Source organism: Staurois parvus, unplaced genomic scaffold (assembly GCF_062004578.1).
Source record: "Staurois parvus isolate SC_StPar_1 unplaced genomic scaffold, SC_StPar_1.0 ptg000978l, whole genome shotgun sequence".
Lineage (NCBI taxonomy): Eukaryota > Metazoa > Chordata > Amphibia > Anura > Ranidae > Staurois > Staurois parvus.
The window spans coordinates 858980-874116 of NW_028318774.1; the positions used below are offsets into that span (position 1 = coordinate 858980).

Consider the following 15137-nt stretch of genomic DNA (forward strand, 5'->3'; position numbering starts at 1 on the left):
CATTTCTAGCTGTTGCCATCCTGAATAAGAGTAGATGGTTCTTGTAGTATTTACTTCCTGGAGTCCCTATTCCCATACAGGAAGAAGGGTGCGCTTAGCTGAGAAAACCCCCCTCCTTTCTTCCTGAAGACTCATGGGATACATTACTTGATTTGCCTAGGCCAGAAACCAGAAAGTAACTAAAGAAATATATAAATTTAAAAAAAAAAGTTTAAAACAAGTAAATATGATATGCTTTCCTATCTACTAATGCTAGCGGAATAAGAATTAAAAATGGTCAATGTTGATTGAGAGAGTGAAGTTCCTCTTTAAAAAAAAAAAAAAAAAATCTTCCGAGATTCCCCCCCTTTAGCCCCCCTAATTACTTACCTGAGCCTGAATTTAATCCATTGCTGTCCTCAAGAGCTGAATTGCTGTGCTCTCTCTCCCCTCAATGGACATGGAGACAGCAGCAGGAGCCATTGGCACCTACTGTTGTCAATCAGATCCAATGAGGAGGGGTTTGGGCCGAGCCAGGTTCTGTGGGTTTAAAGCAGAACGAAGGCAAAAGTTTGTGTGTGTTTTTTTTTCTCAATTTGGATAGAGCAAGGGAGGGTTTCCATAGTCAAACAAGAAGTGACTGGAAATCCTTTCAAATTAATAGAATTTTTTGGAGACCCCCAGGTCACCAGAACTATTGCCCCCATTGGAAGATTTCCCTTCTTTTACTTTTTTGGGGACAACACAAAATTTGGAGTTTTCTTTTACTTACACTTTCAATAATAATGGTAAACAGGACATATAGAGGGTGAATCTCCCCAACAGCGGCATAGACTGTAATAAAACCTGATAGGGGTTCTAATCCACCTCCACTCTATGCTAAACAAAAAAATATAAAAATTTCCTTTATTTAAGCTTTAATTTGCTGGAGAGTGAAAAATCCGGTGCAGCTCTGCATAGAAACCAATCTGCTTTCAGGGTTTTTTTTTGTGAAAGTTTAATTGAACAAACTGAAGTTGGAAGCTGATTAAGTACAATGCAGAGCTGCACCAGATTTTGCACTCTCCAGGTTTAGAAAATCAACCTCTGTGTGTCTATAGACATACAAAGCCTGGCTTGGGAGCAAGCCCACATGTGTGCCCCCATAGTAAGCGCTTGCTATGGGAACAGACACTGAAGAGGATGAGCAAATGGCGCCAGCAGGGAACATGAGAAAAGGGGTTTTAGGGCTGCTTTGTGCAATACCATTCTAATACCACATGACATGTTTCTTAATTTAATAGATAAAATAGCCTTTAGTAACGCTTTAAAGCTGCAACTAATTGCTAGTAATAGTTTATTGCTGAACAGAGGCATAAAAATCCTATGGAGTACAGAATTGATCATGGATACAACAAAATGTGTCGCTTTAATCCCCAAGGAGCCATTTGTTTCCTTTTGATTTGCTAAATCACTAAAGATTTTAGTAGCATGGCTGACCTACTGAAATTTCCCTGTGTAGTTGTAGCTTAAGCCTCGGTCACATCAAGCCCAATTTTGAAATCGTGCAACTTGCAGTGAAGTCACGCGATTTCAAAGTCGGGTGAGATGCCAATTTCAGGTGCGATTTGCAGGACATCTGACCAGGGTAGATTTGATTTAAATCAAACGGATTTAAATCACGATTTAAATCACTAGTCAGTAAGGCTTGATTTAAATCCTAGTTTTCTACATAAAGACTAATTCTTGCTGGTATAACTTTAATATGCAAGCAGATGAAGATTTTTAGAATAACAACTTTTCATATTAGTTTTTTTATCCCCAGTTTAATAGGTTAATCATTCATATTTGGACAACTTTTCTGTTGTACTTAGGAAGGAGAAAAATAATCATTACCTTAATAATAACAATTTAAATAGATTTATTCAACTGAAACAATAACATTCCAGCATATGTGATTTGCTTAAACATCCATGTTTAACTAATTTGGCTAAACAAAATATATATATTTTAAGAAACAGACTGTCAGCCCCTTCCTCCTCACACTTAGTTTCACTTTCTTCTTGTGCAGATCTATTCCACTCCAAACAATCAGAAAAATATTGTTTCTATTCACTGAACCGATTTAAATAAAAAAAAATCCGTTTTTTTTTTTTTAAATCGTTGATTTTTATCCACCCTGCATCTGACACAGATGTCTGCAAATCGCACCAAAAGTAGTGCATGTACTATAGAAATCGGTGCGACTCCGACCAAGTCAGAACCGTACTGATATGACCGCTCTTAATAGCGGACAATAGGGTCGCCCCCATTGTGGGGGGGGGGGTTAGGAAGTTACTACTTATAACTGGTTAAATCTTAGCAAGAGATTAAATATGCAGGTGTAATTGAGCCATTCTCTGCTCAAGAAGGTATAGACCTAAGGCTAGGTTCACACCTATGCAGTGTGCGTTTGAGCCGTTTTCTGCATTGCATTTTGTGTTTTTGGCAGGTTTTTTTTTTTCTTGTTACTCAGCAGATTTAAAACGTATCAAAAACACGGCAAACATGCACTACATGCATTTCTGCAATGTTTTCCATTTAAGTCTATAGAACCAAAAATGCAACTTTTTGCATTCAAAAAAGTCCCTGAACCTTTCCAAAAAAACGGACTGGGTGAAAATGCGGAGATCTGAACGTATCCCATAGGAAATCATGTTAAATGGGACTGTACTGCGTTTCTGCAAAGTGCTGCGGAAAACACAGGTAGAACTCTCCATACTTCCCTGTCGCTGTGGATTGCCTGTTTTACATGGTATACCGAAGAAGTGTCATATGGCCAAATCTGCTTTGTTTCTTATGTTTTCTTTTTTTTTTTTGTTTGTTGTTTTTTTTTTTTTATGTTTGGTTAGGGATCATTGCCTCTTTATGTGAGAAGTACAAGTAAAACTGTAACGCATACCGTGTTCTATTCAAAATGAGGATTTCTGGTATACCCAAGAAGTGTCATATGGCCAAATCTGCTTTGTTTCTTGTGTTTTTGTTTGTTTTTTATGTTTGTTTGGGGATCATTGCCTCTTTATGTGAGAAGTACAAGTAAAACTTTAACACATACCGTGTTATGATCAAAATGAAGATTTTTAGTCTTGATGACAAATAGGTATGCACTGTGTGGTTTCTATTGGTGTGACGATTCCTGCAACAATTAATTATCTCTGCATAATATATTTGTCAGACTCCTGTGGAATTTGCAAAGCATGTTGTCTTTTGGCAGTTTGTTTTGGTCTTTGTAGTTTTTTTTTTTTTTTTTTTTTTTTCTTGTGTAAAAATACATGAGAGAGTCTCCATATCATTACCTGTTAGAGGGTTTTCTGTAGGGTCTGTTGTAGTCTCTGGTTACAAAGCCTGTGTTCTGAGCTGTCAGGAAATGCGTCAGTGCTTTGTGGGGAGAGCTTTGCAGATGACAGTGTCAGTTATGCATCCCACAGACTTCTAGGCATGGCTTTGATAATGTCTGTGCCCTGCTTTGTTCACTTCGGTTGCAATCTGGATCAATGAACAGTGTTATTCAAGGGTGGATGTAAGTTAGACGTGCCATTGATAGACCAAGTTTGAGCCCTGAAGTGTAACGCCATGCTCCAAATAAAGTCCAGATTATTGCAGGGCCCTCCTATCCCTCTTGTATTGAACTGTATTGTGTCCCATTATATTGTAAAGCGCTGAGCAAACTGTTGGCGCTATAGAAATTCTGTGTAATAATAATAATTACTTTCTCTCTCGTGTGCAGTCATGTTGATTTGAAAAGCTTAGTAAATACCATTGCTATCCTATTGTAATCCACATGTTGTAAAGGTTGGTTCCTTCCAATGAGTATAGGAGTGTTCTAGTGCACCAGACCTCACTAAGTGATGTGCCCTCGCGATGTGGGTGATGGGTAGGTGCATGTCCGTCGCCAGTCTGTTCACACTCACATGGAAATGAGGGATCCAGTGGATGGGATGAATGGGAGTTCTCTTACATCTGTTGGTGTACAATGGACACCTTGACCTGGTCCAGACCTTTCTAGTCAGTGGGGCTAAACTAAAAAACCAGGAAATAACTTTAAGTTTTGCTGTTGTCACTGGTAATGGATAAAATAGGAATATGTTGAAGTATTCCTAAAGGCAAAACTGTTGTTTAGTGTTGGATAGAGTGGAGAGGGGTTAGAATACATGCCAGTTTTTATTGCTGTCTGTTCCCCGTTGGGGAGATTTACCCTCTCTCTATTTGTCCTGCTTACCATTATCATTGAAAGTGAAATTAAAATAAAAGTTTGTGTTGTCCCCAGAAAAGTAGTAGAGCGGAAATCTTCCAATGGGGACACTAGTTCTGGTGAGCTGGGGGAGCCCTAGGGATTCCCTTTATTTGCAGGGATTTACTCTCGCTTCTTGTTTTGACTATAGGACAGAAATTGAAAGTAAATCTCTCCAATGGGACTCAGATGGCGCAAATAAGAAAAAAAAAATGGACAGGAATTATAATCCTCCTTTATCCAAAATGGGGAAAAAAACGTCTTGCTGATCTGCTTTTAAAGTGTTACTAAACCCTGGACCCTGCATTCACTATATCCGTTCTCCCTGGACCCTGCATTCACTATATCCGTTCTCCCAGGACCCTGCATTCACTATATCTGGTCTCCCAGGACCCTGCATTCACTATATCCGCTCTCCCTGGACCCTGCATTCACTATATCTGGTCTCCCTCAGTACACAGAACATGGAAATGCATTTATTTTAGTAAATGTAGACTGCTAAATACCATAAATAGGCAGTATATAGCAGTCTTGTGACTTCTATCAGTGTCCAGCAGAGCACATGTAGGAGGAGTTTTCATTCTTCTCTCACTGTCCTGTTAGGAGGCAGGACCCCTGATCCTCTGTCTGGACCGTGCTGATTGGCCCTGTTCCGATCACATGCACCCTCCCAAGAAAAAAACAAACTAGCAATACACACCACACAGAGCATGTGCAGCTTTCCCCCAAGGCTCTGTTCTATCAGGAGATGAGTCAGGGACACTGGAAGAATGGCAGGATCGGAGAAGACAGGATCAAACACCCTTTTTGCACAGTGCAGAGGATTAACCCCTTAGGTTCCACAGTGAGTATAACAAGCATGCTTTACTGCATATACAGACTGATTTTACTGTTGTGGGTTTAGTAACACTTTAGGAATAGCATCTACTGCTAAGTGATAGACAGGTTTGTAAATACTCACACTTACAATCCAGTCTATGGCAGGGGCGGACTGATAACTCATGGGGCCCCCGGGCAATAGGGGATCATGGGGCCCCTGTGTCCTTGCCCAAACTCAAAAAAGCCTATGAAAAAGGTACCAGGGGCATCTCATGGGGCCCCCTACTGACCCCGGGCCCTCGGGCAGTGCCTGAGTTTCCAAATGATCAGTCCGCCCCTGGTCTATGGATGTTTGGCCTTGGTTCTAGGGCCCACTTGCACCATGCAGGTGTTAATGCATTGCGGTTCCATTCACTTTCATTGGTGCCCCAACACGCTAAGGCAACACACCTCTGACACACGGTGATGCACTACCATGTTGCGGTGTGCTGTGTCATGAAAAACGCTGCATAGTATTAGTAAAAAGAAAAGGTATGTCATAGATTTGAGGGCTGCCACAGTACAAATCACCTAACCTGAAGCTGCGAATTAGATGACCTGAAGCTGCAAAGCGAAGACTGAGGCTCGGCCTGCCTTTAATCATGTTTCATGTTACACCCATATTTAAGGCCCGCTGGTGATTGCTAATAAATGTGTGGGAATGAGTTGATGGAGAACATACAATTCAGTTGTTTGGGTGAGGCAGGATAACCTTCCCTGAAGACTTTGTGTTTTTCGGGGATAGCCTAAAGTCCTTCAGAGTGCGGGGAATAGCTGGACAGAGTGGTGTAGAGGGTTCCTGCGGATGAGAGAGGCTCTGGGGAAGTTTTGGAGGCGAGCATTGGAGGAAGTGATGAGGGAGCTAGAGAACGGGCTGAATGGGAAGATTGCAGATCCCATCAGCCATCCCAGCAGAGGAATTCGCAGGTCTCAATGAGTGGACCCATTTGGATGTAAACAGGGCAGGTTCCTGTGCGTTGCACCCACAGTGCCCTGATCGTGGTTGTGGAATTGTGAATACTTTTTTTTTTTTTCTTCTATTTTTGTGAGTGCATTTATTAAATTTTGGAAAATTTACACTACCTTATGGGCCAATTCACAGTATATGTGGTGAGAGATATTTTACTGCATTATTTATATAGCGCCAAAAAGTTTGCTCAGCGCTGTACATTGTAGTGGGGGACAGAACATGAGACAATACAGTTACAATACACAAGGGGTTCGAGGGCCCTGCTCTTTGGAGCTTACAATCTAGGAGAGAGGGGGTAGTGGTACAGGAGGAAGTGGCCGTGGGGGATGGAGTGGTAGGAGGAGTGGAGGAGATCGGCTGTTTGGTGAGGGTGGGGTAGGCTTCCCTGAAGAGATGGGTTTTAAGGGTGCGCCTAAAGGTGAGGAGAGTAGGTGACAGTCTGATGGATTGGGGTAGTGAGTTCCGGAGGATGGGGGAAGTCCTAGAATCGGGCATGGGAGGAGGAGACTAGGGAGCTAGAGAGTAGGAGGTCTTGTGAGGAGCGAAGAGTACGGGTTGGGTGGTATTTGGGTATCAGGTTGGCTATGTAGTTTGGGGCAGTGTTGTGAATGGCTTTGTATGTCAGTGTTAGTAGTTTGAATTTAATGCGTTGGGCAATTGGGAGCCAGTGGAGGGGATGACAGAGGGGGGTGGCAGATGCAGAGCGGTTGGTAAGGTGGATGAGTCTGGCCGCTGAGTTCAGGATAGACTGAAGCGGGGATAGCCTGTGTTGGGGTAGGTCAGTGAGGAGGGAGTTGCAGTAGTCGAGTCGTGAGATAATAAGGGAGTGAATGAGTTGAGTAGTGTCTGGGGTTAGGAACCGACGTATTTTGTAGATGTTGCGGAGGTGGAGTCTGCATTCGTTTGCCAGCGATTGGGGCTGGAAGGACAGATTGGAGTCTAGAGTGACACCTAGGACTTTGGCTTGCGGGGTGGGACTGATGGTGGCGTTATTGGTCGTGATGGAGAGGAGGGGGGGGGGGCGCGGGCTGGGGGGAAAACTAGGAGCTCGGTTTTGGAAAGGTTTAATTTGAGAAAGTGGAAGTTTTACTGCATGGTAAAACATCTCACTGCAGGGACACACAGAGACCAGTTGTTTACTATGTGTCCCATTCCCATGCCTAGAGCTGTAGTACAATGCAGACATGCTATTGCAGTGCTGCAGTGCACCGGCCTGAATCTCACTGCAATTTCAGGCAGCACATCTCTCTTCCTGACATTGCAGTGAATGAAGGAAGGGTACATTGTTTTTGTACAAAATAAAAAAAGGAGCCATGTTATGTGCTAAATCACGCACCACATTGCCCCCTGAGCTGCCGGCATCACAAAGTGGCTTGAATGGTGAATCGTTCTGGCTGCTCTGCAAATCAATGAGTATATTGTTGGAGTTTGCCCTTCATGTGTCTGGATTGTCTGTGATTGCTTAAAGTCGTCCTAAACTCTAAAGTGTTTTTTTTTTTTCTTTCTGAATGCATTATGCATTAAGGTAAAAAACCTTCCAATACTAGTCCCCCCCCCCCCCCCCCCCCCAACACTTACCTGAGTCCTTTATTGATCCAGCACTGTGACCGGCTAGAGGTCTTTGCTTTTCTAAATCTCCCGCTACTGTCAATCAAATCCTGAGGGGGGCGGGGCTGAGCCGCACAGTGTTTCTATGGATTCACATAGCCTGGCTCAGCAGTGAGCCTGCATTAGTGCCCCCCATAGCAAGCTGCTTGCTATAGGGGCATACTCAGAAGTGGAGGATTGGACAGTGCTGGCGGGGGACCCCAGAAGACGAGGTAGGTAGCTGTTCTGTGCGATAACCATTGCACTGAACAGGTAAGTGTATATAAATTTTAAAAAATTGGTTTACAGTTACTTTAATATTTGTAAAACAAAGGCAGCTGCTGTGCATGTCATCTTATCAGCTACCATTGTTTGATGGATAGCAGTCGATTGTACCTTAATTTCTGTTGCACATTGTCCATCAGGTATGAGATAAGCCACTGACCTGGACTTGCCATCCGGAAGATTTAGCCGCCTTCCTGACCAGGCCATTTTTTGCTATTTGGCTCTGCACTATTTCCACTGGTAATTGCTCAGTCATGCAGTGCTGTACCCAAATGAAATTTGTCTTTTTTTTTTTTTGGTGGTATTTGATCACTACTGGGATTTTTTTTCTTTTTATATAAAAAAGAAAATTTAGAAAAATAAAGTTCTGATATAAAAAAAAATCCAATATACTCAAATGTAGTCCTACATGTAGGCCAAAATGTATTTTATGTCTTTGGTAAAAAAAAAAAAATCCCTTAGAAAACATTTTCTGTTTGGTTGGGTTGGCTTTTTAGTGGAGCAGTCCACAAATGACTTGGTGTAAGGGTGGTTGGATTGTGACGGCGTTCTCGTGTCCATGGGCAGGTCTGTCATTCATAAAATTCATATTTGTGCCCAAGCAACAGTTTCTGCTCTCCCCAGTCAGAATCAAGCTTTTGCTCTTTCGTCCTTTAGGGGAAAAATAAACTAACAACATTTTTTTTTTTTAATATTTAAAGGGACAAATGGGTTTCCAGTACTAAAGTATACTGTGATTAAGGATAATGTGTAATAATTCATGTGTATTGTAGTGGTCCAAAGTGGGAAATCTGCCCTGACTCAAAGTGAAACCTTCTGCCCACAGTTGGTATTGCCCCAGGTCACTCCACTAATTGCTTTGTTGCCTGTAATTTAGCGCCGTGGGAACACCAGCTCCTGAGACAAGTAAACATGCATGTCGGGTATTCCCAGTTCTCTACCCATTGTGAGCTCCTTTCTTTCTCTCACAGAAATGGAAATTTTTACGGCAGCCTTACAACTGCAGACCTGCCTGCAAGCACACGTGGGAGCCTCCTGGAATCTGCAATAGATTACAGAAAGGTCTATAAAAGCAGATGAGTAGTTTGTAGTGCAGTGCTTTAAGTGCTGGACTTCTGAACACAGAGGATTTGGAGCATTGTCCAACAGCATTCATTTTTTTTTTTTTTTCCTTGGTGATAGTTCATCTGACTGTGAAAATTAGGTTCGGGTTTAGAGGCCGAGGAGAAGTGCACAGGGAGGCTGTGCAGTGAAGATTAGCAGAGCCACGCCATTAAAGTGGAACTACACTGCATCTGAGTACCACAAAGCAAAAACATTATTTAAATCTTTAATATTCAGAGCAGACCCCCCATCCATGTCTCCATGCTTTATTTTGCTGAGATCATTTTGAAAAATACCCCCTGGTATTTCTTGCAGTGGTCAACTTGGGTAAGGGCAGATGATTCATGTATAATTTATACCTGGAATCCATTTGCTTCTAGCTCAGGCATAGGCTTAGAAACCACCTCTCCTGAAGACACATGGGATGTATAACATTGTTTGTTTGCCTAGAAAAGGAAATCAGGAATTAACTGAAAGAATATTTAAAAAAACACTAAAAATAAATATATACCGTATTTATCGCTCCATAAGACGCATCTGACAATAAGACGCACCTAGGTTTTAGAGGAGGAAAACAAGAAAAAAATATTGTTAACCAATGGACTGCAGACATAGTACTGGAGATGACCGGAGACTGCGGATGTACTACTGGAGATGACCGGAGACTGCGGATGTACTACTGGAGATGACCAGAGACTGCGGACGTGCTACAGGAGATGACCAGAGACTGCGGACATGCTACAGGAGATGACCAGAGACTGCGGACGTGCTACAGGAGATGACCAGAGACTGCGGACGTGCTACAGGAGATGACCAGAGACTGCGGACGTGCTACAGGAGATGACCAGAGACTACGGACACAGTACAGGAGATGACCAGAGACTACGGACACAGTACAGGAGATGACCAGAGACTACGGACACAGTACAGGAGATGACCAGAGACTACGGACACAGTACAGGAGATGACCAGAGACTGCGGACACAGTACAGGAGATGACCAGAGACTGCGGACACAGTACAGGAGATGACCAGAGACTGCGGACACAGTACAGGAGATGACCAGAGACTGCGGACACAGTACAGGAGATGACCAGAGTCTGCGGACACAGGACAGGAGATGACCAGAGACTGCGGACACAGGACAGGAGATGACCAGAGACTGCGGACACAGTACAGGAGATGACCAGAGACTGCGGACACAGTACAGGAGATGACCAGAGACTGCGGACACAGTACAGGAGATGACCAGAGACTGCGGACACAGGACAGGAGATGACCAGAGACTGCGGACACAGGACAGGAGATGACCAGAGACTGCGGACACAGGACAGGAGATGACCAGAGACTGCGGACACAGGACAGGAGATGACCAGAGACTGCGGACACAGTACAGGAGATGACCAGAGACTGCGGACACAGTACAGGAGATGACCAGAGACTGCGGACACAGTACAGGAGATGACCAGAGACTGCGGACACAGGACAGAAGATGACCAGAGACTGCGGACACAGGACAGGAGATGACCAGAGACTGCGGACACAGTACAGGAGATGACCAGAGACTGCGGACACAGTACAGGAGATGACCGGAGACTGCGGACACAGTACAGGAGATGACCGGAGACTGCGGACACACGACAGGAGATGACCAGAGACTGCGGACACAGGACAGGAGATGACCAGAGACTGCGGACACAGGACAGGGGATGACCAGAGACTGCGGACACAGGACAGGGGATGACCAGAGACTGCGGACACAGGACAGGGGATGACCAGAGACTGCGGACACAGGACAGGGGATGACCAGAGACTGCGGACCTTTTGAGGAGTTGTCCTCCCTCCCCGTCTTCTGGGACACATGACAGGTCCCAGAAGACAGCTGGACCATTCACAAAGCGTTTTGGCTCTGCGTACATTTTACAGTGTGACTCGTTAGCAGTAACATACTAGCCGCCTTCTCTTGGCAGCTGTAGCCTGTCTAGGTATCTGCGCTCTACATGCCTCGTTTTATAGAATAAATGCCGAGTCCAGCAAGGCTATAGCAGTCTGTATTACATTTGGACAGAGTATACAGGAAGTGTTGCCATGGTATCTCTTTCAAATCCCTGTATGATATAATTCCCAGGTTTGGACATACAGCGAGTAAAATAAGTATTGAACACATCGCCATTCTCAGTAAATATATTTCTAAAGGTGCTATTGACATGAAATATTCACCACATGTCAGTAACAACCCATGCAATCCATACATACAAAGAAAGAAACCAAATAAGTACAGAAATGTAAACGATGTGTAATGAATGAGAACACTACATGTTCTGATAGCCTTTGTGCCTGTCAGCTTGTAGTTTTCAATGAACCACCACGGCAATGTTGAGCGCCATGTTAGTTCATGGATTCTTCTTGTCAGTATCTGCCTGCCTGTATGGGATGTATGAGCAAGCAGATATACTGACAGGTCAGAGGTAGACCTGCATGGCATCAGCAATCTGCTGATTTGTTGGTGCAATGCTTAAGGCTCCATGTACTCGAGCCTACCCTGACCACCGGCCGCGGGAAAATGCAAATCGCGGTACTGGCCAGCTCAGTGGATTGCTTTAAAAAAGGCCTGAATTCTTTCTTGGATACACAGAATAGAACTGAGTACTAACATTTATAGGTAAAGTTGGTCAAGGGAATATCTGATTGCCTCTCGGGGGATCAGGAAGGAATTTTTTTCCCTGCAGGAGCAAATTGGATCATGCTTTGCTGGTTTTTTTTTTGCCTTCCTCTGGATCAACTATGGGAATAGGATTATAACTTTTTTTTCCCAAGTCATCTTCTAGGACAGCTCACTTGAGAGATAGGGCTCCTCCCAGGAAACACCCGCTCCACCTTTTTTTCCCCTTTATAGGCGTCCTCTCTCCCATTGGCCCCCAGTTTTAGTGTTTCCTCCGGCCAGGAAGGAGCTACGCCCGTTTTTTATTTTTTATCTGGGCTCTCTGGCGGAGTACAGAGGGTCCCTGGCTGGGGCCCCCCCCCTTCCTCCAAGCAAGGCAGGGGCCTTGTGAGGGGGGGGACCTTTCAGCCAGTTTCACCAGGGATGCCCGTTGTGGGGTGGGGGCGTCGGCCCCAGATGGTCCCAGCGGGGCTCTCCAGGGGGGTAGAGTCCGCTCCGCCGACCGAGGCATTGGTGCCTTTCCCTGGGGGTTCAGGTAAGTCTTACCTGCTCCTGGATCCCGGCAGCATGGCCAGGAGGCTCGGCTGCGGTGGGTCTGGACGCTGCGATCGCGTCACTTCCGGGCGCCGGGTGTCGTCACTTCCGGGCGCCGGGTGTCGTCACTTCCGGCGCAGGAGCAGGGAACGGCCACCGCCATCTTGGAAATGGGCGGCGGGCCGTGGAAGGAACCCGTGCCACGGCCGCTTCTCCACCGGCGGCCGTGAGAGGGGGGTCGGCAAGGGGGGATCGCAGGGGGGGGCGGAGCCCACCAGCCCCTGAAAAAACCGTCGCACCGAGGCAGAGTCTGCGGCGGGATGGAGGCAGATCTGTCAGGAGCGGGGGAGGCCTGCAGTAAGGTAAGGGCCTTGTTTGGCAAACTTCCTTTTGTTTTTACCCCCCTCCTCCCCCCCCCTCTCCCCCCCCCCTCTCCCCGGGATGATTGGGTACCCCCCACGCACACACAGCCCCCCTCTCCCCCCCCCCCCCCCAGGCCCACAGCTGGAGCTTGCACAGTGGCACAGGGGGGGAGGCGTTGCTGTTACAGACGCATGAACGCGTGTATCTCCTTGTCCCCAGATGGGCCCACAGGAGGAGGATAGAGGGGAGAAAGAAGCTCCTTGTGAGCAGAAAAAGAAGTGTGCCACTTGTAGGAAGAAACTGGCGAGCTCCTGGAGGAAGCAGCTCTGCCAGGGGTGCATAGACAAGCTCATCAAGAAGGAGTCTGGATCTCTTTTTAAAGACTTCCTACAGAATATGACACAAGAGATGTCCAAGACATTTCAAAGCTTCAGAGAACAGAAGCCGGGACCGGCCCAGGATGAGCCCCAACCGGGCACTTCTGGCACCCAAGGGGGGAAAAAGAGGAAGCTGGTAGCGCCGGTAAGGGACTGGGAGGACGAACAGTCGGACACCTCAGACTCGGAGGAGGGTGAGATTGAGGCCCAGGGCCCAAAGGCAGACAGGTTCCTTTTTCAGGTGGAAGACACGGAGGACCTGCTAAAGGTGATCTATGAGACCCTGGATCTGGAGGAGGAACAGCAGGACCTCTCCCTCCACGACCAACTGTACACAGGGCTACAGGCAAAAAGCAGCCGTACATTCCCAGTACACCCTGCCCTATGGTCCACGATCAGGAGAGAATGGGAAGAGCCAGAGAAGAAGGCTTTCCTTCCCAAGAACCTCGAGACGTTTTCCCTTTAAGGAGGAAGATGCCTTGGTTTGGGAGACTTGCCCAAAACCAGACGCCCCTCTCTCGAGGATCTCGAAGGACACGGATCTGTCCTTTGAAGACGGTGGGTCCCTAAAAGACCCGATGGATCGGAAAGCGGACGCCTTCCTGAAGAGGGCATGGGAAGCGTCCGCAGTGAATTTTAAACCTGCAGTGGCAACGACCTGTGTGTCCAGAACCCTGGATGTGTGGTTGGGGCAGCTCCGTTCGCATCTGGAACAAGGCACTCCGGGGGAAGAGATTCTGAAGTCCCTTCCGGTGCTGGAGAAAGCGGTAGCCTTCATCGCGGACGCATCAGCAGAGACCATCAGACTCTCTGCTAGATCTACAGCGCTCATAAACACGGCAAGGAGGGCTATCTGGCTGAAATCGTGGCAGGGGGATCTGGCCTCCAAATCTAAACTCTGTGGCCTGCCGTTTGAGGGTAAACTCCTTTTCGGCCCGGAGCTGAATTCAGTCCTGGAAAGGTCGGCCGACAGGAAAAAGAGCTTCCCGGCCCCCAGCAGGCAGGTTGGACGGAAGGGGTTTCGCCCATCCAGGCGATACGCGTCAAGGGAAGCTAGGTTCCAAACCCAGCGCCCAGGCTGGGGCGCAAGAAGAGGCAGGAACGAGCCGAGAGGCAGGGGAGGTTTCCTTTTCAACCCCGGCCAGAATAGACCCAAAACCCAGCCGAAGTGACTGGAGAGGCCAGGTGGGAGCGAGACTGGGGCGCTTCCACGCACAATGGCTAAGGATAACCCAGAACACCTACATTCTGGAGGCCATCCACAGGGGGTACAGAATAGAGTTCACAAGGGCCCCCCCTCAGCGATTCTTTGCAACACCCCTGCCAAAGGACAGGGCTATGGCGGATGCGCTGGTGGACCTCCTACAAAATATGCTCAGTCAAAACGTTATCTGCCAGTTGAGAGAAGAGGAAAGGGGAAGTGGATTCTTCTCCCATTTCTTTCTAAGGAAAAAACCGTCAGGTACTTACAGGATGATATTGAATCTGCGGAAGGTGAACGAGTTCGTGAGGCCCAGCAAATTCCGTATGGAATCCATATACACGGTGAAGGAACTCCTTTCACCTGGGGTGTTCATGGCCTCGATAGATCTGCAAGACGCATACCTACATGTCCCGATAAGAGAAGATTCCAGGAGATTCCTGAGGTTTGCGCTGGAAGGAGAAAAGGGTCCGGTGCTATTTCAGTTCAACACACTCCCCTTCGGCCTGTCGTCGGCCCCGAGGATATTCACCAAGATTTTAGTGGAGCCTTTAAGAGTTTTGAGACTGGAAGGGATAAACATCATCCCCTATTTGGACGACCTGCTTGTATTTGCGGACACAGAGGGAGGCCTGAGATCGCACATCGAACGTACGATATCTTTTCTGGAAAGTCTGGGGTGGCTTATCAACAAGGAGAAGTCACAGCTAACCCCCTCCAAGAGGATTACGTACTTGGGGTACGTCCTGGACTCCGCACAGGCCCGATCGTACCTAACATCAGAAAAAGCCCTCAACCTGCGGCAGGACACAAGGGCCCTCCGGAGGATGTCGACCTGCACGGTCAGGACCGCGATGAGAATAATCGGGCGGATGACAGCGGCAATTCCAGGGGTGCAATGGGCGCAACTTCACTCCAGGGTGCTGCAAAATCACACCCTTTCCCACTGGGACGGCAGCCGAGCAGGTC

General features: G+C 46.8%; 1 protein-coding gene and 1 pseudogene across 8 annotated transcripts in view; both read left to right on the forward strand.

Annotated features, from left to right (window-relative positions):
• Nucleotides 1–15137, forward strand: part of MARK3 (microtubule affinity regulating kinase 3) — a 139462-nt gene that overhangs the window by 17400 nt on the left and 106925 nt on the right. The gene's annotated exons all lie outside the window — the stretch shown is intronic.
• Nucleotides 12728–14139, forward strand: LOC149441511 (uncharacterized; annotated as a pseudogene).